This window comes from Zootoca vivipara, chromosome 4 (genome assembly GCF_963506605.1).
Source record: "Zootoca vivipara chromosome 4, rZooViv1.1, whole genome shotgun sequence".
In the NCBI taxonomy this organism is placed as follows: Eukaryota; Metazoa; Chordata; class Lepidosauria; order Squamata; family Lacertidae; genus Zootoca; species Zootoca vivipara.
Window position 1 is genome coordinate 47317338 of NC_083279.1, and position 22685 is coordinate 47340022.

Consider the following 22685-nt stretch of genomic DNA (forward strand, 5'->3'; position numbering starts at 1 on the left):
TTCCCATGCAAAATGTATTCTTGATTGATTCTTTAAGCAGAGCATTTGAGTTTGTGTTTCCTTAATAGCTGTAAGTTTATGAATAATTTGGCATAATATTGTGATCTCTGGAATGTCAAAGTAAATCATTCACAGTGTCACTGAGATGGCGGGTGGGTGGGAAGTGCCTTCATTAAGGATCTTCAGCTGCTTTGCGGAGATCTCCTTTGAAGCCATGATCATTTGCTTATCCACCCAATGATATAATGGTTTCTGAAGGTGGGGAAGGTGGGCTTGCTTGCTCATACGTAGGTCAGCACGGCATCAGTTCCTCTAAGTTCCAAGAGCTACCACCAGTGCTTTGCCATTTAATCAGCAGGATTGTCCAAAGACATATTGTTAGCGCAGCTGCTGGTTGGAGCTGATGGGAGTTGTAGTCCAACAGCTGCTTTGGACCCCAGCCAGCACATTCTGCCTCTCCCTCCCTGCATGCCCTGGGGCCGATGGGAGGAGTTGTTCAAAGCAGCTGGACAGCACCAGTTTGGCAAAGGCTGTCTTAGCAACACATCAACCCACATTGTTCTTTTCTATCATAATCATTCCCAGAGAGCCACTTGGGCCCTTTACAGCAGACCTCCTCCAGATTTTTCCCCAAAGGAGGGCTTGTTTGCACTTTCACAAGACTAGTTAATGGCATGTTATCCACTGAAAAGGTCAACTTGTGGTAACTTCATGAGGACTTCACCAGGGCATGTTTGAAATGTTTGTGTGAATTGGCTCAGAGTTATGCTAAATGTGCAGTGAAAATCCTCCATGTGTAGCACAGAACTACCAGACTCTAAGATTAATATTTATTAGTACTGGGGACACGGGTTCAAGCAAAGGCTTACACAACCTAAATTTGCACTACAGTGGTACCTCTGGTTAAGAACTGAATTCGTTCCGGATTTCCGTTCTTAACCTGAAACTGTTCTTAACCTGAAGCACCACTTTAGCTAATGGGGCCTCCTGCTGCTGCTGCGCCGCCAGAGCACAATTTCTGTTCTCATCCTGAAGCAAAGTTCTTAACCTGAGGTACTATTTCTGGGTTGGTGGAGTTTGTAACCTGAAGCGTTTGTAACCCAAGGTACACTGTACTTGAGTTCTCTGTTAACCACTCTGCTCCCAAATGTTTGATCTACTGATGTTGTTCTCATCACTGCTTTCCATTCCCTTCTGCTTACTTGCCCGTGATCCACAACCCAACCCCCTACTTCAGTACTTATTCTGATGATACCTCTGTGTGCTGTCATAGGTTTGGATATTGTACAATGGTAGAAATGGCCACTATGCAGAATAAACAGCCACGGCAGCCCCCAGATACAATTCATCTTTGTCTTTGAGCGTCTATGGAGCTGTAGGTTTCTGTCTCTTCATCACCTGCCTTTCCCCCTATTTCATTGCTCACGTAGACCTAGCCTTTTCACGCTTGCCAATTCTACCCCAAGTATTTCCTGCTAGAAAAGATGTTCAGATTGGAAAACAGGGGCCGAGGCCAACTAGAAAGTAATGCCCTCAAGGTGAGCTAAGGACAATCATTTCCCCAGCTTGCTGAGTCACATGTGCCATATGGAAACTACCTTGAGGATTTTGTGGAAGGAACCTTTTTTATTATTATTACTGTCTTTGGCTGATGTTTTCTAATATGTTTTCTAGAGATGTGGAGAGGGCATCTGTTGCTGTCATGAACCAGGCCTGAAACCTGGAACAAATAACATTTGATATGGGGGAAAATTCTAATCACATTGAGGGAACATTAAATTGGGCTTTTTCCTCAGTGCCATATGAGGAGTGGGGGACACCAGAAAAAATATATGTTTCTGCACTGTATGTGTGTGGGGTGAGACACAGAATGGGCAAAATAAATTTCTCCTCTGTAGTGCCTCCTCTGTATAGAATCCTAGGTTCCAGGAACCCAATACTGCAACTCTCCCCACGTAAAAAGAGTGCATGGGAAAAGGATGCTGAACACTCCCTGCAGTGTGTTACTCTGGTCACATCTTCCCCTTCCAGATGCTAGTAGGGAAGAAGGAATTGTGGCTGGAGGAATAGATTGAGGGAAGGGAAGGCGTGGGAAAGGGAAAAATTCATCACCTGTAGGAGTGGACTTTGGTACTATGGTGCCCTGAGCTGTGGTGCCCCCCATCAGCCTTTACGTTGTGCCAGGCTTTGGGAAGGAGATGCAAGGGCTCTGGCAGGGTCCTAGAGCCACACTGAGATCTACAGGTGAAGGGTGGCATACTAATTTAACATATAGCAACAACAATGCCCTCCCAACTCCTTCCTAAAGCTGGACAAGTGCTAAGTAGGCTTTGGGAAAGATGCAGGAAGACCCTAGGACCCTGTCAGGGCCCTGACTCCTTGCCCTTTTCTCTAATCTGAAATGCTGCAACTTTTTCCCATAGGGATACTTACGTGTGTTCTCTGAATACTCTTTAGGTTCATTCAGTTCACTGGACTTCTGTTCACTTGGCATCATAACAGAAATCAACACGAGGACAGCAAGGTCCTAGGAAAGAAAGGAAGTTAGTTGCCACACAGAGGAAGGCTTTGAAGCAACAGGTCTTGTTTAGGGAAGCTAATGTGGAACTTGGGGACCTTAAGAGCATAGTTAGATGAGCAAGCTGTGCACTGGGACAGCGTCACCTTTTCTACGAATGTATGCACTAACACCGTGCTGGATGACGTGGTGCCTGGACAGGAAAGTTTTGAAAGGCATGGGAAGTGAAGGGAATAGGAACTTGCTTGTGGGCTTCCCATAGGATACTGGACCAGATGGGCTTTTTGCACATAGCAGGGCATTAATTTTGTTCTTGGGTGATGAACCGCTGTTTACAGGGGCAGACTTGGATCTTTCAGATTTTGGTGGTGCCCTGTGCAAGGCCAAAATTCGACTTGCTCCCACTTCTTGCCTTCTGTTCTGCTTAATTCACTACATCCAAGTTGCAACACTCTGCAGAGCCGCCTCAGCTCAGCACCCAGTGCGGCGGAACTGGTTGCGCTGCCTGAAATCCACCTCTGCTGCTTATCAGGAACGATTGCATATGTTCACCCTCTTTTTGACAAGTTTCCTGTTGCTAATTTCTTTGGAGAATGTTTAAAATGATATAGGGTGCTACATTACAAAACACTGGTTATTATCACTATGTGGACACACGGGAGGAGAATATTTCCATGGCCACATATGTCATTGGTGGTAAGCTGGCCAAGCCTAAACTTGTGGCTAGCCGGATCCCAAATGGAAACAAGTCCTGGGGTATGGTTCATTTACTCTGCAGGGCTTCTGAAGCCTGGCTGGATACAGGGCATGTGCTAGAGCAGGCATCCCCAAACTTCGGCCCTCCAGATGTTTTGGACTACAATTCCCATCATCCCCGACCACTGGTCCTGTTAGCTAGGGATTATGGGAGTTGTAGGCCAAAACATCTGGAGGGCCGCAGTTTGGGGGTGCCTGTGCTAGAGCCTCAGCTGCCACAGCAGCAGAAGTGGTGATCAAGAATTTCAGGCACAGGGACTGGATGTAACCCTCCAGCCACCTCTCCCTGGGTCTCAGGACTCTTCCCAGCCCACACCCCTTCTCCCTACATCACATCTCTCACCATGGGCATAACCAGGATGTTAGGGGAGCAGGCTTTTATTGGGGGGGGGAGAACCTCAGTTTTGTATTGATTTTTGCTGATTTTGGGGGGCAGCTGCTGCCCTACCCCCCTTGGCTACGCCCATGTCCCTAACCAGCCCTACCTTGTACCCTCCTTGAGTACTTTCACTTGACTAGAATGTGTCATTGAACTCTGATCCTGCTTCTTGCTTTCCTGGACGGAAGGTAGAGAGGGGTGTGTGAGTCAATGGACATTTGTAGCTCCATTCACTTGGGCTTCCAGCCCTGCCCAACGCCGTTGTGTGGCCCCAGGAAGTTTGAAGGAAATGGTGTGCCCTTAGCCTGGAAAAGATGGCCCACCATCCCCAAGTAATTTGGAGTCTTCATTCTGCCATCCCGTCAGAGGGACCAGTGTTGTGCGCACACCAGTTCCTTTCTGTGAGTGCAGGTGGCTCTGAGCATGTGCTGTTTCTGTATTAGCCACAGACCACGAGGTTCCCCTTTCAATCCCTGGAATACTTGACAGGTTGTAAGGGAACAATCTGTGAACAGCTATGTTTCCCCACCTTCAGCTATGATCTTATGTGTCCCAGATTGACCTTGCTGCAGCATGACGACAAGGTCTGATATTGCTCTCGTTTCCAGCAATGCTTTACAGTTGCTAGTAGCTAGTTCAGCATGTAGGGGCACAGCTGATTACTGATCTAGGAAGTTCTTGTCGTACTGAGCCTGAACAGCTTGTTGTTGTACCATGTCTATGGTGAACATACACTTCCTTCTTCCATAAAGTGCGGCCGCACATGCACTTTATTTCTAACTGGAAAGGGGCTGTTTGGGAAAGAGGAGAGTATATAAATTAAATAGGGGGGGGAGATATGTGGGAAAGAGACCGCTGTCAGTGGGTGTTGTTAACTATGCAGCTGTGTTGAAAATCAGATTCTGCACACAGGTTTGAAAGATGGAATGCCAAAGTTGTTCATTCAGATATGTAGCCTGCTCTCTCCCAGGGGCTCAGGACAGAGATATACCCAGAGCTCATACTTTTAATTCACACTGCATGGGGAAAGAATAGGGGAGACAGGATAGTACCCAAGGGCAGTTCTGTATATAAATGGGGGAGGAAATGATGCTCTTACATGTAATAAAAATGAACTGGTATAGACATAACCCTGGTTACCAGCTTCTAAAATAGCCCATTGCTTGGTTTTGTTGCTTCTACAGGCAACTTGCAATTTATGCGGGGGTTATGTTCCAAGGCACCGCACGTTTAAGTGAAATCATGTATATTTTAAACACCATTGGAAAAGTCTGCTAACACACCATCTCACTGTGCCCTGACCCTTTTTGAGATGTTTTCAGGTCACTTCTGGGTTCGGCAGATTGCACACATGCTCAATCGCACACATATTGGACACACCTTAAACAGTTGCTGCTGGTATCTATACTTAAGGGCCTTCAACAAGTCTTGTGAGATCAAGCAATGCTATAATAAAATGAGGTCAGCTAGGAATACATGGTCGAAATAATTCAGATTGTATATTATTAGCCTACATCTGATACATGGACAGTAAAGCAGTATCCCACAGTTATTATTATTTCTTTCAACTTCTCAAAAAAAACCCATTTTTTTAAAATGGACTCTTTCAGTGTGGAGTTTCTGAGACAAATTGGTAGTGGGGGGACACAGTCATCAATGATGAAGGATTGAATTAGCTTCTCCAGGCTTCGGTGAACTTGGTATCAAATTCAGGCAAAATGTTTCTTCCCCGGTGTGACTTACCCCACCTCCCTCTCTTTGCCCTACCATATGAACAAAGCAGGAGAGCAAAAAGTGAGAGATGTGTTTCTTTCCTGCCTCTTCGCGCTCAAATTATAGGCAAAGAGGTAGGGAGCCCTTCATGAAATCCTCTAGCCCCCATCACACCTTTCCTTTTGAAGCCTGTTAAAAACAGCAGCTTAGTGGCCAACACAAAGAAATGGGGAGTTGTTCCCCTTTAAGTCAAGTGCTGCCTTTTGTCAGGTTTTCCTAACAGCTTAAATTGTAACGCTGTGGCCTTCTGCTGAGGTGGCGAGAGAGAAATTTGCTATAGCGTCATGCTTAGCCAATTTAAGGCTTTCCCTCCCCTTTCAGCAGAGTCTCCTGGGCTGGTGAGAGAATGGAGGAAAAGACAACTGTTGTAGCCTCCTTTCCTTAAAGATCTTCATGTGCAAATGCATTTTGTTTTTGCCTGAAATCAATTAAGTTGAAGCTTAGCGGTGTTCACTGAGCAGAAAATCTTACCCACCGGGTGAGCAGTCCAGCCCACCACTCTCACCACAACTCCTGCTAGGGAAACCCAGGCGCTCTAAATGTACTTCTTCAAAGCCTGGGAATCGAGATGCTGAACGGTTTTACAGGTGCCACATGTTTATCTGAGGCTAACAACAACGATGCAGTGATGATGGGTGTCCCAGGGCCACTTGTCCGCCTATATAGGAAACCTCTGAAAATACACATCACAAGATCTCAGAGGGTGTACGCAGGATCAAAATGTCTTATTTTGGCCAAAGGTTTATACAAGAGTGGGTGTTTTGAAAAGCTGTATCTGCTGTTTGATAGGTTTAATTTTACAATACTGTGTGTGTATCATAGAGGTTGAGTCTTTTAACATACCATGTACATCTTCACTAATGCTATTAGAATACTGTTTTGTATTATCTGTGGATTACTACACATTGAGAGAGGGCAGAAACACCCAGGGAGACAAGCCTAGTCTCTATTTTATTTTTTAAAATAATTTTTATTCATTTTCTAATTAAACACAACAAACAACAAATAAAACAAACATATCAGAAACATAAAACAACATTAAAAACAACAACTAAAATACAATAATCATTTTTCCTTTCACATTTTAAAAGGGGACTTCCTCGAGTTCCCCCTATCTGCAGTTCTTTTCTGCTCATCTTTAGCAATTTCTACTTCTTAATTTTAAATCCTTCCAATTTATATTTTCTCAATATAACAACTTATTTAACAGAATTCTTATACCTGCAGTTTCTATACACTTCTAAGTCTACTCCTACTAATCAATTTTACAATATTTTTTAAAATACATTTTGAAACCTTTCCACTCTTCTTCCTGATCGCGCAGTCTCCCGGTCAGCTCAGCAAGTTCCATTTAGTCCATCAGACAAGCCTAGTCAGTAAAAGCAACACACGTTCACCCAAAAGTAAACAGTATACCCCAGCCAGCTGTAAAATACAAAACAAAATAAAAATCCAACTTCTGTCTCCTTTGCTGGCTACTGCTGCTGAACTCGTTCTCCTGGTCAGTAAGCCACCTGTCATCAAAAGCAACCAATTCTTATCAAAACTACATCTTCTGGCTATCAGTGCTCATTGAGCAAACATCTACAGAACCCTAGAGAAAAAAGTCACCTCCGCAATTGACGGCCATAAAATACAGGGTCTGTGCATTTCAAGTGAAGTATCCTGTGATCAGGAACAGTTATTAAATGACCCTCCACTGGTCTCTCTCATTCATCAGCCTAAGCAACACAGACCACAAATGGAAACCATGTGCATTAGAGAAAGCAGAGGTGGATTTAGGGGAGCGACACCGGGTCAGTCACACTACAGGGGCTCTGCAGCTATGATGTAGAACAGAAGGTGAGAGGTGGGGGGAACCCAATTTTGGAGCTGCACAGGGTGCCAGATAAATTTGAGGACCCCCCCCCCCCAGGTCTGCCACTGCACAACAGTGGCTTACAGAACAAGCACTTCCAAACTATATACTGTTGGAAAAATGCTCTTGGGGAGACGGCAACCCCCACGACCTCTGAGCGTCTCCCGGTAGGCATGTCTCTGGAATGGCATGTCCCTGGGAACAAGCACTTCCAAACAAGCACTTCCAAACTATATACAGCAGCAGTAGCATAGGTGCCAACACCCTGGGGCCCTGGGTGCCCAAGCACTTACAAAATTCCCCATGATGGGGCTGGGCACCCACGGATTTCAGGCACCCACAGTGGTGGGGCCAAGTTGGCAGTCCTGAGCAGCAGACATTATTTTAATCATTCTGTAGCATAGAGAGTGTTTTGCAAAGTTTCAGTTCTGTGAAATATTCAGGCCATGGGCAAGGCCTTAACTACATGTTATGCTAGCATGGTTAGCAATCATGACACAGATTTTTAAAATAAAAAGCTCAGGGCAGAGTGGGGGGGGGGGATTTCATCAGAACCACAGTACGTGAAGAGGGGAGCATCAAGCCTTCATTTGCCTTCCTCAACCTTGGTACAAAAATCACGGCCCATGCAGCAATAGGAGTTTTTTCCCTAATGCTAATTGATACACCAGGGGTGGATTTTTACCAAGAAAGTGGTTGGAGAGAGGTGGAAAGAGCAAGACAGCATTGCTTAGAGTTGTTCTCCCTTCATGCTGTGGCATTTGTAACTATTAGGCCCCTGGTATTATATTGTAAAAAAATCATGTGATCTGAGTGCTAATCACGTCATTAATATAAGGCATAAGGTTGCTGGTAAAGAGACCCCTGACCATTAGGTCCAGTTGTGACCGACTCTGGGGTTGCGGCGCTAATTCATGTTATTGGCCGAGGGAGCCAGCTTCCAGGTCATGTGGCCAGCATGACAAAGCAGCTTCTGACGAACCATAGCAGCGCATGGAAACGCCGTTTAGACTTCCCGCCAGAGTGGTACCTATTTATCTACTTGCACTTTGACGTGCTTTCGAACTGCTAGGTTGGCAGCTGGGGACCAAACAACGGGAGCTCACCCCGTCGTGGGGATTCGAATTGCTGACCTTCTGATTGGCAGCCCTAGGCTCTGTGGTTTAACCCACAGCGCCACCCACGTCCCCTAATATAAGGTTTAGTTAGAATCTAATAACCTACATAAAGGTTATCTGCTGAAGCTGACAGCTGAGCAGGCATCTCAACCTAGATTTCCCGTGCTCCAACCCAGCTAGTCAAAGGAGATTGCGCGAATATTAAAGGTAATCTGCGGCTAATGATCCCCTGATTTTTATTTTATTTTAAAATAATTTAAATGATAAGCATTTTCATCTTAAGAATTTCAGAGCGAATCCTCTTCCATGTTCAAATGCGGTGGCTAAGCACCGGCTGTGTGTGCAAAATATCCGAAAGCTGCGAAGGAGAGGCAAACTGGCCTTGCTACTTGAAATGGAAAAGTGGGATTTGAAGTGGACAGGCTGGCATTATTTCTGGCGCAGGAGTGCAGCAATTATCTCAGCTCCATCCCCTAATGAATGGCACAGCAGCTGCAGAGGCTTGAGGATTCCGCAGAAAGGCCAAGACGGAAGCCACTTGAAGCATGGAAGCTGCCAGAATATCCTTAAAGCCATATTTCATGCATATTTCATTACCCTTTAACAGGGTATCTGATCACATAAATATCCAACCCAGTGTTATGAGATGGGCAAAAGCCTGCAGACCAGTCAACTTGTTTGCAGGAGAAATTATTCCCTGGCCCTGGATATGGGCACTGAATATACCATAGCAAAGTCCTCACACTGCCCTGCCCACTTACATTTGGGCAGGAAACATAAAGACTGGGTGGCTGGTTAACCAAAGAGCAAGGACCCCCGGATGTGGCCTTCAATTTGTAGCACCGCAACCCTGCCCCCAATGTCCCCGGATTAGCCCATTCAAAGGGGCCTTTGCTGCCAAGGTTACTGTGGCTGGAGGAGGAGGTGGCGCTGAGGGTCCCACCCACAGCTGCACATGAAGGAAAAATGGCCCCTGGACCGGGCAGCAGCTGCGCTGAGCAGCAAACACCGCTTTCCCAGAACCGCAGGTAAACAGAGACTGCAAAGTAAAATGCGAAACCATTAATAAAGGAGTGGGGAGCTAGACAAATCCAACAGAATGGAACCTGACACTCCTCCGTATTAAAAACACAGATTAAAAAAGAACAACCCCCGAGAGGCTCAGGTTGGTTATTTTAAAGGCTTGAGTGAACTGCTGGCACCAGGCAAGCTTTCCTGGGAAGGCTCTTCTATAAATGGGGTGCCACATTGGCCTCTGGTTGGGGTGATGGGAGTTGTAGTCCAGCAACATCTGGAGGGAGTACATTGGCTACCTCTGGTGTAAAGGGTTGTGCTGTTAGGGGATCTGGCTGTGTACGGTGCAATCTGAGCGCTGCAGAATTGTTGTGTAAACATCATTGCAGACACATGCTGTTTAAAGGGCTGCATCCTCTTCCTACACCCACAGGCCGCCTGTTGGCAATACCATATTGAGGTGTGATTAAATGGCATTCAGAAATTCTGCTGAGCTCCTCGTGTTCTGCAGATATAGTTAATCCTGAAGGAATTTGTGAATGGAGTGTGCAAAATACATTTGACCTTTAAGTAAGCGATGATCGTATGTTGTTGTTTTTTAAACCACAATTTTCTACCCTGGTGACTGTAACTGTTACCTTGGCTGATTTTATATAACCCCACTCTTTATTTTCTCCCTCTTCCTGCTTTTTGATTTTTCTGGTGAGTACAATTGAAAATGTCAGTGACGTAGCTCCAGTATCCTCCAGTAAGAGGAGGATTAGAGTTTTCCTGACAGAGAAGGGCAGGGGCGGGCGGGGATTACAACAGTGCATCTGACGTAAGAGAGGGCAGTTTTTTATGCATCAGGGAGGATAACAATTATAGGAAAGCAGAAAAAGATGAGAAATGAATGGAATACGTATCGCCAGGGAAAGCCAGCAATGTGTGTTGCAACAGTTCTTTCGCTAACCTCCCTGCTGTTCAGTGTTCTACATACGACTGAGCCCACCCTTATGCATTCCCACAGTGGAAGCAATACACCTGATTTATCAAGCCCCATGAAAGGAAACTGGCTGGCTTTAGTAATTCAGTTACTCAGTTCTTAAGGCTTTGTGTTCCTCCCTCTGATGATATGTGGATAAATCTAGTTTTCCCTGCAGGATGCGGCATTGTACAACTGTAAGTTAACAAAAAAATTATTTCACGGTTTCTTTGTTTTTTCAAAAAAAATATCTTATGAGCAAGAGGGTGATGTCAGGGGAATATTTCAGTAAGTGATTTAGCACTCAGTATACAACAGAGTTATCTGATCATCTTTTTAATGTCTTATACATAATGCCAGAAAAGCCTAAGTAATATGAAAAAACCCACAACATTGGCAGTAATTTTATTGGTACATATCGATGCACTCAGATAAATTAATTAAATGTTGCTTAAATTTGGTGGGATATGTAATTACAAGGGAACAGGAAGAGCTAACCAATTTTACACCTTGCCCAGTATTCTCATGGTTTGTACAAATGCTAAATATGTAAGATAAGTATAGCAGTCTCCCTATAGACTGTAGGCGAACTATATCAGCAAGACCACCACCACAAGGGCTTTAAGAACTCAGTCTAACCAATGCGAAGATTAGCGGATGTCTTGTTACTGACGTCAAAGAGTTGAATCAGGCCCTAATTGCCTGCTAAATGACCACAGAGACCCAAACACATCACAGGGCAGCTTCCGCCATCACATTTAACTCATGGAAAATCACACTGGTTTTTTGCTGTGACTGACGTCATGCACTAATAGACTTGGGGGTTCTGTGTCAGTCTCAAAGGAGTTCTGTAAACTTGAAAGCTCGCATACTCCTGTTACAGTCTACATTTCTTACAGCACAATCCTATTTGTGTCTTCTCAGAAGTAAGTCCCATTGAGTTCAGTAGGTCTTACCCCCAAGTGAGTGTGTATCAACTTCATATCACACATTTTTTCCAGCTTAGTTGTGGATATGTCATGTTAATATAGTAATGATATTGTTTTGAGTTGGTGGGTGCCAGGGGCAATGAGTTCCAGACACCCATAATTCCTGGATTTAGTAAGTGTTAGAATTTAACCAATGCTTGGAGAACTAAACTGGAAGTCAGTCTCTTAATAGCTGGACTCAGATCTTCAAAAAGATGGGTCATTAGCAGAGAACAAAGGCAGGCATATGGGCTATCAGCAAATGGGGGCAGCCCTTCCTGAACCATGAGATCACCAGTCATAATACAATGCCAGAGTTTTTCTTAGGAGGAAGTTTTAGGGTTTTAGTTGGCTGTGGCTTGATCAGGTCCGAGGTACAGCGATATCTTACTTCCCCAGCCACATTCAGTCCTGCACTTTACAAAAAAATTACATTGAAATTTAGAAGTGCACCCAGCAATTATATGCTTGTGAATATAGCTTTTCTGTCCTTCCAGTTTCAAATTATTGATCATGGTAATTGGCATGCTTTTCAAGGACTTATATGGAAATGGCCACGCATGTTTCAAATTTCATGCCAGCTACTGACATCTTTTAGTTTTTTCAACGCTTTACTTTTCAAGTGTTGTTGCTATCTGTAGTTTAGCACATTACCGGCAAAATATAAATGGTTTGAGTAGGTGCTATTGATGTCCAGTTGAGCTTCATCTAGGGAATTGATGAAGGCCACAAGGCCAAGTACACCTACTTGGAAGTAGCCACAAGCAAATATGTACAGGAATTTAGTGTGAAACCTCTACTCCATTCCAGCACTGATGTCATGAATTCTTAATGCCTTGCCTCATCCTGGCAGAAGCCTCCTCTTTGAAGTTTTCTTTCTCGTTGCTAGCAGAGTGTTGCTGACAATGCATGTCTTTAGTAATGCCTTTGCCAATATATAATCTCCTTCTTCAAAGCATCTACAGGGGACCACCTACTTGCCAAACAAAAATCCAGCTCATTGTCAATCAGCAATTTATAGAGCAGTGACTCATATCTTTGGCATTTTTGAGGGTTTCTAAATTAGCATGATGGTACCTAAGCTCTGCATTTCTCTCTTTGGTAAGATGAATTCAAACCTGTAAGCATTTCTGTGAAAATATTTCATCATTCCCTACCTGTAACTATACAACCTTTAGAATACATCTGAAGACAGTCCTGTAAAGGGAGGTTTTGAATGTTTGCTGTTTTATTATGTTTCTGTATATGCTGGAAGCCGCCCAGAGAGGTTGGGGCAACCCAGTCAGATGGGCGGGGTATGATGATGATCACATCCTTCGCTAGCAAAACTCCTGTACAGGATTGCACTCTAATTATGCTAGTTGAAAACTCAGTCTATTTCTTCTCTTTTTTCCTGCTCGGTAGGCTGATAACATTATTACAGATGGATATTGACACATCCTTTCTCACAAATCTGGGCTTATATACAGGACCAGGGACCATTCTTTCCATGCTTGTGCTTTGAGAATCAGTCCTGGTTGGTGCTCAGTAATTTTTTACCTTACATTTTTATTTTAACAGTTTTAAGAGTAAATTACCTTGAATGAAATCTCTGTGCTTTTGCCATTTGACCTAACATTGCCCTCCTTATTCATGCCAAGATGCACTTGTCTCTTCCTGCCTTCTCATCTCTTCCTTTCTTCTCATACTAATTCCCTCTTCCTTTTCCTTTGCACAGGTTTGATCTCTCTCCTCACCCACCCTATCAGCGGCTTGAAAAATCTGTATTCAGTGCAAATGCCCAGTGCCTCCCCCATCCATTCCTGTTGCAAAAGGCTGAAACTGGTGTGGTTAGGGCCAAAGGGCAGTACATTGTGGAGATCTGTCCACCCTTGAGCTCCAAATTAGCCTCTCTTGAGACAGACAGATCCTTTGGCTCTCCCAATGAATGACTCTCCTTTGTGCACCACTAGACATCAACCTTGAAACTGATCCAGTAATTTTATTGTTTTAAAACAAATGCTAAACACCACACAGAAATGGAGTGAGAGTATGGAAGCAGCCTTGTAATAATAAGCCTCGTTGCCTGTAACCAAAGAGAGCTGAATATTGGCAAAGGTTTTTTTTCCTTGCTGTCTCTACCAAGAACTGATGGTGAACAGAGTAAAATAAACAATGATATCAGTTACCTCTTCCTGACCTGAATAAAGATGTTTAGCTATTTAAATCAAATCACGGTGGCTGTGTTTGGGTTCCTCCATTGCTGTACAACCATACACTACTATATGAAAAACTGTGTGTAGAAAAAAATGGGTTCTATCCAATGTAGTGCTGAGTTAAAGTCACTTAGGGGTATGCTTGTTGTGCTGGTGAAATGTTTAGTGCCAGCAGAACTAATATTTGCACGAGAAAATGCTTAAGTAGGTTGCTGGTAACTTTGTTGCGCAAACTTGTATTTTGTATTTGGCAGTGAATGCTTAGATAGTAAGTGGGGAAGCTGGTGCAGTGGCTCAGAAAGTTCCATTGCTCAGAAAACAAAGCAGTTCGTGGCCGAACATCTGTGAAGGGAGGGGAAATTGTTCATTTTGGCAGGGAAAAGATTAGTGGTGCGCTGAATTTTGGCTACCTTTTCATTTCCAACACTGAAGCTTCCATTTCATAAGCAGGTGACGTCCAGATTGAAGAAGAAACCACCTCCAGTGAACTATCACTTTTCATTAGCATCATTATAAAGCATCTAGAGTTTGGATGCGGGGGGCGCTGTGGGTTAAACCACAGAGCCTAGGGCTTCCGATCAGAAGGTCAGCAGTTCGAATCCCCACGAAGGGGTGAGCTCCCGTTGTTCGGCCCCCAGCTCCTGCTAACCTAGCAGTTCGAAAGCACATCAAAGTGCAAGTAGATAAATAGGTACCGCTACAGCGGGAAGGTAAACGCCATTTCCGTGTGCTGCTCTGGTTCGCCAGAAGCAGCTTTGTCATGCTGGCCACATGACCTGGAAGCTGTACACCGGCTCCCTCTGCCAATAACGCGAGATGAGCGCCGCAACCCCAGAGTCTGTCACGACTGGACCTAATGGTCAGGGGTCCCTTTACCTTTAGAGTTTCGTAGGCGCTGTATATACTATTTTTAAAAAACCAAAAAATAATCTGTACCCAGTACCTTACAATCTATGAATCCAATAGACACAACATGAAAAGAAGAAGGATGGGGAGAGAAGGGGGGAAAAATGAAACTCAGGCACCAATTCTTAAAGTTATATAATTAGTCTCATGGTGACCAGTTTGAATGTAAACAGTTCAGGGAGGGAAGAAGGCAAGTGGCCTCTCCATGGCACCAAAGGAGAGGGCTCTGCTGTTCCCCCACTGATGCAGCCAGGTGGAATGATGAATTATGGCAGTTACTAATTGGCATGTTTAGTCATCTCGTTCAACATTGCAATTTCCATAAGTTGTTTTTCTTTTTAATTTCGTTTTGGTTACTATTACTCTCACAGTGCTTCACCATTTCCAGCACTGCATTGTCATACTTGCAGCAGCAGTGAGGACACCGTTTATTTTAAAAAGGTATAATCACAGATGGGATACCCACTTAGCATAAGTAAACCTGTAAGGAAATGGTTTTCTCCTAAGACAAGGCAAAGTTAAACATGATTCAAAGCTTTCTTCCGTCTTCTTGGTGTGACCTGCTTTTGAAATTATTTCTGCAGCATTCACCTTGGATTATTTCCAGATGTAGGGGGATTTTTGTCCTGGGGGTGGGAGTTTGTCACTGTTTCTGTTTTTGCAACTTCCGCCCACCATTTATATGGTGTTCCCATGTGGTTTTTGGCAGGAAATTGGGCTCTATTATAAAATGCTCATTTATATTTTAGCAACCTCTTCAATAAGCAAAAAAGGGGGTGGAGTTCTGACATTTTTGAGGGGAGAGTGAAATTTTTCAAAGGTCTTGTGTAAGTGTATGCAATATGCATACCTTTACCACCAGCAGGTTCTCCCCCCCCCTTTCATTTACTTTAAATTGTGCTGTTGCCTGTTGCAGTAGTGGAACACCTCTTATCCCAGAAGGCCCCTGGAGCAAGGCTACATCCTGGCATAGCATCATTCCAGGGGCGTTTGGGCAGGGTGCGTGCATTTGAAATAATGGAGGCTGCCAGCTGCTGAAAGATGTTTTCCTGCTGCTGCTATGTAAAACTTAAGGCAGAGCTGGCCCACCCATGAGGCAAAGTGAGGTGACTGGTGCCTCAGGTGGCAAGATCCACAGGGGAAACTAATTGTGATGTAGATCTCTATTTTCCCCCACCCTCCTGATGCAGACCTTCACTCACCCCTTCTTCCCTGGTGGGGAGGGGAGCAGCATTTTGTGGTTGGAGTGTCAAGTATCCCATACTCGCTTGTTTTACATGTAAATAGGGTGGACACATGGAAACTAACACCACCATCTTAGTTGTTTGATCTTCAGGATGGCTGCCAAGAAACAGGCAATTCTGCCCCAACAGTAAGACTCGCTGGTGCCATGACAATTTCTGTGTCAAGGAGGCAGTTGAGCAGGTTGATGAGAAAAATTATCAATATCTGTTTGAGGAGCACCCACATGTATTTCCTGTCCGGCATAGAAATGCCACAGTAGGCACTGGATGTGCAGTTTCTGCGGAAGTCACCTGAAGGAGGAGGCTTTCATTGTGGAGCATGAAGAAATCCCACCAATGGAATCATAGAATCATAGAGTTGGAAGAGACCACAAGGGCCATCCAGTCCAACCCCCTGCCAAGCTCCCTCCAACCTCCTGTAGCCCAAGCTGTGGGCAATTTGATGCTTCCTTCTGGCTCATCCAACCCTAGGGTGACCTCTACATTAATGACTGCCTTGTTTGAAGTCATTACATTTGCTCGGATCAGGAATACCAGTTACTCTAAGAAAGCCCAAACAACTCCCTATGCTTAGGGGCATTTAATTGTTTTTGCAAACTCAAGAGACCAGCTTGTTTCTTCCAGAAAAGAAGCTCATACCTCTTGGGCCAGGGGTGGGGTGTAGAGTAGTAGACAATGGGATAAATGTGATGAAGACTGCGAAGGATTTGGGGCTTGGACACACTGACCTAGTCTTCAGGTCATTTAGTGGTAATCTCCCATTTGGCTTGATCAACCCAAGCGTCTCATCCAAGTAAGTGTTTGGCACAGTTGGCAGTATGTTTACCCAGAAAGGGGAAACCCAAGCTCCCCTTTCACATCCAATGTACCCATGCTCTCACTCATTGGGAGCAAAAGGAACTGGAGCTTGGGTCACCAACTGCAGATGCAAGCACCTTCTTCTCTGTTGCCATGGATCAAGAAGAGGTCTCAGAGGAACTACAGAGAAAGGGTGAAGAAGAGCCAGAGGGAAGAGTAGAAACTGATTCAGAAGAAAAGGTGGAGCTTGACTGCTAGACAGACACAGACAAGCTACTAAGTGTTCAGTTATAACTTCTTTGGCAGTACTGGTTTGGCAGTAAAAAAAAATACTTGCATTGGAACACACGAAGTGGTACCTTTCTGACAGAAAAACGAATCCTTAATCATTATATCCCCAAACCACATAATTATTAAAAACACCATAAATTATGTTATTATGTTGTATTATATTAATTACAGAATGATAATGACAATGTCCCAAGAAGAACTTTTATAAAGGGGAGCTACAAGGAGGCCTCTTGTAGGCATTATCTTTGTAAGTAAACAACACTACATGCACTTTCCCAAAAGCTCCCAAATCAAAGTTTTCATTTTGTTTTCTAAATGTTATCTTGTTACTTTATAAGTATGAAAATAATATTTATGCAGAGATAAATATGGTTTGGTTCTGCAGTTTTCTAAAGAATAAAAAGCTTTCCTTGGCATAAATAAAACTCAAAAGGAAAAGGAAAGAAACATTGCAATCCTATACATATTTGCTTAGAAGTAGCCCGACCCACTCTTCAATAGGACTTACATCTGAGTAAATATCTATAGGAGTGCAGTATGTCAGGTCATGTAACTTACATGTAAGTAAGTCTAGTACTTCAGAGTCTTGAAGCCAGTTCTTCCAGGGCCCTAGGGGAGATCTTCAGGTGCCCCCATTTGTCTATGCACCAACTGGAGCACCTGCACATTCTATTACCTTTTCTCCTGTGATGGGTGAACTTGATTTGGAATTGTGAATCCCTTTCATGCTTCTGCTGAACATGCAGAGGTAGGGGAGCAGGGAGACGTGGCCGTGGGGGCAGTCCTCTCCTCCCCGCAATGCATTCAGTCAGCATGCATGTGACCAGCATGCACAGGACTATGACTATGACGAAAGGGGGAGCAAAGGAAGCAGAACTGGGGTAAAGGTCTGGCCTAGAGAAATGATGCCATTTTGGCTGGACATGGGCAAACAAGAGAGCGAGCCAATGTGTATAGAGTTGCAAAGTCGAAAGTCTAGACCATGTTCGGGGAATTCTGATGGCTGTGGCTTTTAATAACATCACAGTGTTGTGACCTACCAACCCTAATGGGCAAAAAAAGGCTAAGGTGCATTGGTTGGGAGCAGGCATGGACTGAGTTTCAGAGATTATATGGAACTGGCCAGCCAGTTATTTGGCTGCAAGCATATTGTGAATATAGAATGGTTCAATTTTTATTTCACTTCATTAATTCCACCAAAAAACACCCCTATTTGTTTTGAGTCTACAAACTCCCTTTCTTGCAGTTTCATATCTTCCTGTTGTAGCAATTCAGCCATTCCCAATCGGAAGTTAATTTGTCCATACAATGTAATGTGCAAGCTAAACAGTACATGCACACAAAGCTGCCCCTTCCATTGAACAGGCAAGCCCATTTGTGTAGAAACTTTATGCACACACATTGTCAGAATGCACACCCAGGGGTCTGCACAAGGGCGACTTTGTGGACTGATTCCATGCTGAACTGGTGAGAGTGATAAAGCATACACTGAGAATACTCTGCAAACTGCAATGTTGGGGGGAAGTCATGCTGACTCATTCCTACAGAGATTTTAAAGTGGTGCAGCAGATCTACAAGGCATTTTAAAAACAGAGAGGCAGGGGAAAGAGAATGTGTCTTAACTTTCAAAACTTCTATCACCAAACTACTTGACAACATCGTATTAATATTTAACTGGAACTGGCAGACAGAAAAGTGTGGGAATGGCTTTATTAAAAGAATCAATGTTGATGTAAATGGCATTGCAAACATCACAAGGTTATCATAAAACCCTGGGAGGTTTTAGACGAGAAGAATGGGTGAAACCTAACCTATGTCAATCAATCCCTAACGTGTGCTACCTCCAGACTCATCTAACATGAACCACAGATTTGACAGAGATTGAGGTCTGGATATATCAGAATGTATAACTGGGAACCAAATGCAGTCTCCGCTCATGACTGCAAGCTGATGCAAAAGGGGAGGGGAAGTGGAAGAAAGTTTGGTGAACAGGCATAGGAGCAAAAAGGGAAGGGATCCCTGAACAGTACAGCCACCACCTGTATACTCATACCAACCTGAGATTTCCTGTTGTTTGTGCAGTACTAGCACACAAGAGACAAGTACCAGCAGACCCTGGACAACCCTGAGATGTGCACAATTGCAAAAAGTTGCCGGGGGTAAACCTCAAGGTCCCACCCCAACCATAATAATTCAATTATTATTGAAAGGCATATCTGTGTAGAAGAGGATGACTGGCTGTAGTGGCTTATATTTTATTTAATGAAAAGGGGCATATTAAAAATTATTCTAAATTCATTCAGTCATTAAAACTAGGACATTCTGTCAAAGACTGAAATATTGACAGTTTGCTACAGTCCCCCAATAACTTACATCTTGCTCATGCTGTGGGAAAAAGAACAAGTTAATTTATCATTGTTTTCAGCATGTAGACTTAAAAACATCTTAAACTCTTTTGAGCAGTATGTGATACAATTGCAAAATAGCCATGAAGGTAGATTTACCTAAGGTTGTTTGGTGCTCTTTTATGTGTAAGGATAAAAAGTAGTGGCCACTAGTTTAGCTTTCAGTGATGTGTCTTGCCTCATAATATCTATCTTCATGTTCCGGTGGTTCCGGTTTCCGCCTGCAGGAATGGCGGACCTGTTTTCCATCTCTCTGACCTTCGTAAGGAATTTGGCGGTTGCTAGGGGAGTAAATGGCAACCCCCTACCCTCTCCGGGGGTTACGGAGAGGGGCCGCTGGCCCGCGATGCCCCCAGACCCACTCCGACTGTTTTTGGAGTGGGGGGAGCTTGGGCTGAGCACTTACGAGGGCCAGGACTCCCGGACGCTAATCTGCATGGCGGGGATTTCCATGGTTAAAGAAGATAATTAGGCTTAAATCTATGGACATACTTCAGAAGGAGGGGAAGAAGCGCCGTTTACTGCTGAGAAATTTATGCTGCTGATGAAGAGGAGTCAAAGATTGTACTGCATCTGGAAGAAGGATTGATGGGGACGGAGCGATAAGGGAAGTGAGTTTTTATTTTTTTTCTCTTCATATTGTTGCCTCGTACCTTCCCGGACGCGATGTCCTGGCTTGTTTGGAGTGAAAGAGAAGCAAAAGACTGTGTGAGTTGAACTTTATAACTGTTGTTACTGAGCATATTTTTTAAAGATGTGGAGTTGCCGATGAGAAAAGCCCCCCCCTAGTCGGACGGAAGGAGTTCTGGACGCGTTCGGAGGATTTATGAGCTGTGACGCACTTTAAATTGGAGCAGCGACCTGAAGCTAAGTTCAGCTATAGGGCAAGGAGATCCATTAATTTACCAAGAGTTTATGGTTTGATGTTTGGGTCTCCTGCCTAGAAAAGCTGTAAATTCTATAATGATTGTAAATCTTCATGGCTATGAGAGAAAACGAAAGTGATTTGAGCTTTTTAAGATGGCGCTACTTCGAGCTGCTTCGACGCAACAGGGAGCTCCATTAAGAAGATTTATGGGGAGGCTGGACTGATTAACTCACACAGGAGAAAGAACATCTGTGAAACTTTGTTTGATATTTATCTCAGCAGCTGGGAAACAATCGGATGAAAGTGGAAAACATCTATGTGACTGTAAGGGGAAGATCTGGATTATTATGAACTTGGAGGACGATTTGAACTTTAGAAAAAAGACGGCAGTGGACAGTTGCGAGGAATTCCCAATTTCTTGAAGCATGGGAACCCAAATAAAAAATTCTTTAGATGATTTGGCATAACATTCGGTTTGATTGATATATATATGTGTATAATTTGAAATATTGAATGTGATATAATTGGTTTTAATTGGAAAATTAATAAAAATATTTTTTTAAAAAATAAATAAATAATTCAATATGGAATATTGAGAGTAAACAAACTCTAACTGGGTGGGAGAGAAGGACAGAACAGTGACTGAGTGAGAGGAAATAAATTGACAACTGTGTGAGAATGAGGAAGAATGGAATGGTTGGAACAGGAGAATGGATAGCCACACACATATACACATATGATGTATCTATATATATAAAAATGTAAAAATCGTGAAAGTGTGGGCTCCACTTTTCTCCATAACCACTTGACCGATCGCCCTGAAATTTTGACACAACGATCCAGGCCACTCCCCAAGTGTTGTTAGAAAAAAAACCCTCACAACTCACACCTCCGCAGGTAAAAACCTGTTTTTCCACAAAGTAAAACAGCGCCCTCAAGTGGAATTCCTCCCACAGTACACCCCCTCCCTTCCTCTGAAATCTATACCACACCCACAAACCCCGCCTCCACCACAAGTTCCACCACTCACATATATCTATCTGGCAATAATATCTATCCGGTAAATAATAATAATAATCTCGTCTGAATAGGTCCTGGTTCACCCCAGAATTATTTATGTTGTAAGGATCAGAAAATGAGAACTTCCCATAGACCTCAATTGAGCAATGAAATAATTTAATGTAGCTGGAGTTGGGCACAAGTGTGTTCCTCCATATATAACACCACATAAAATTTCCCAGTGAAGACTGAGCAAGCTCAGTGGGCACAAAGTGCCTACTGGCTGCAGGGTGGGGGAATTAGGGGGAAGGTATGGAATTGGGATACAATGGAAACACTAAACAGCAACATTCCACACTGTAACATTGTGTTGCAAGCCCCACTTGAAGGAATTCCAGAAATATACAAGGGTCCCTAGGATAATCCTAAGACTCCAACGGGCCTTACTTCTGTGTAAAGTGCCATAATAGATCATTTTACCAGTTATGCTGAGCTGCTCAATATCATCCACTCCTGGGTGACAAATCCTTTTATTTTATGACTACAGTGTACCTTTGTTTAGGACAGTCTCTTGCCAGTGTTTCAAGGGGATGAAACACAGCCTGTCACAATGTATCTTACCCGTAATCGCTTCTAGGGAATTGTTCATTTGCAGCCACTGTGCTTGTACATGTTGTTTTGTTAGGCTTCAAGTGAGAACAGTGAGTTTTGTTTCCTAATAATCAGGAATGTTCACCTGTTATTTCACATGAGGTTCTTTGGGCACTGTTCAGACACTCACTGATCATCACTGAACAGGTACATCTCATCACCTCCATCACAAATATAGGTCAAGTAAAGTCCAAGGTCATTGATCAAGTTTGTGTCTAGCAGCCCAAACACTCAAAACTCCCAGATGTCTATTCTGCTAAGGTCATGTCTTGTTTCTGTCACACCTACACTTTTGTCCTTGCAACCCAATTTTAACTTTTGGCTTACTGGAAGACAGCTGTGTAGGAACCATGCAGTGGGTACAAATGAATTTGTTATTTTTATTTCCTGGAGTAAATGTGCACAGAATTCCTACTTAAATTTTACGGCTAAGAAATGAGATATTGACCTCTCCTCCTCTCTAAGGAAAAATATGTCCAGGATATGCTCTTGTTGTTGTTGTTGTTGTTGTTGTTTTAAACACCACAGTAATTTTTATATAACATTTATATATCAATTTGTCTCTGTCTCAAAAATTTCCTGATTTTTGTTATGTTCCTCCTGTGGGTTTGTTTTTTATATTAAAAAATACAGTTGTGATTATGCTAATAATTCAAAGGGAGGGGGAAAACCCCCAAATGAAATGAAAAATGTAGAAATTGGCTGGAGCCGCATAGAGGGAGCATCTGCCATAAACCATGGAACTGAGTTGATTACATGTGTATATATACATTTACGCATACAGAATTCTGTACCAAGCCACAGCTTCTGCATCACCTCACCCCCCAAATGACGTTGCTGATGGCTAAATCTTGGGCTGGAGTGATTCTCCACTCTCATTCGGAGGTTTTGCTCCATTGTTCTCCACTCTGGGCAAATGAAAACTAGCCTTTGGACTCCTGGCCTGCTGCCACATTGCACGAGCTCTCGGCCAATTTAAA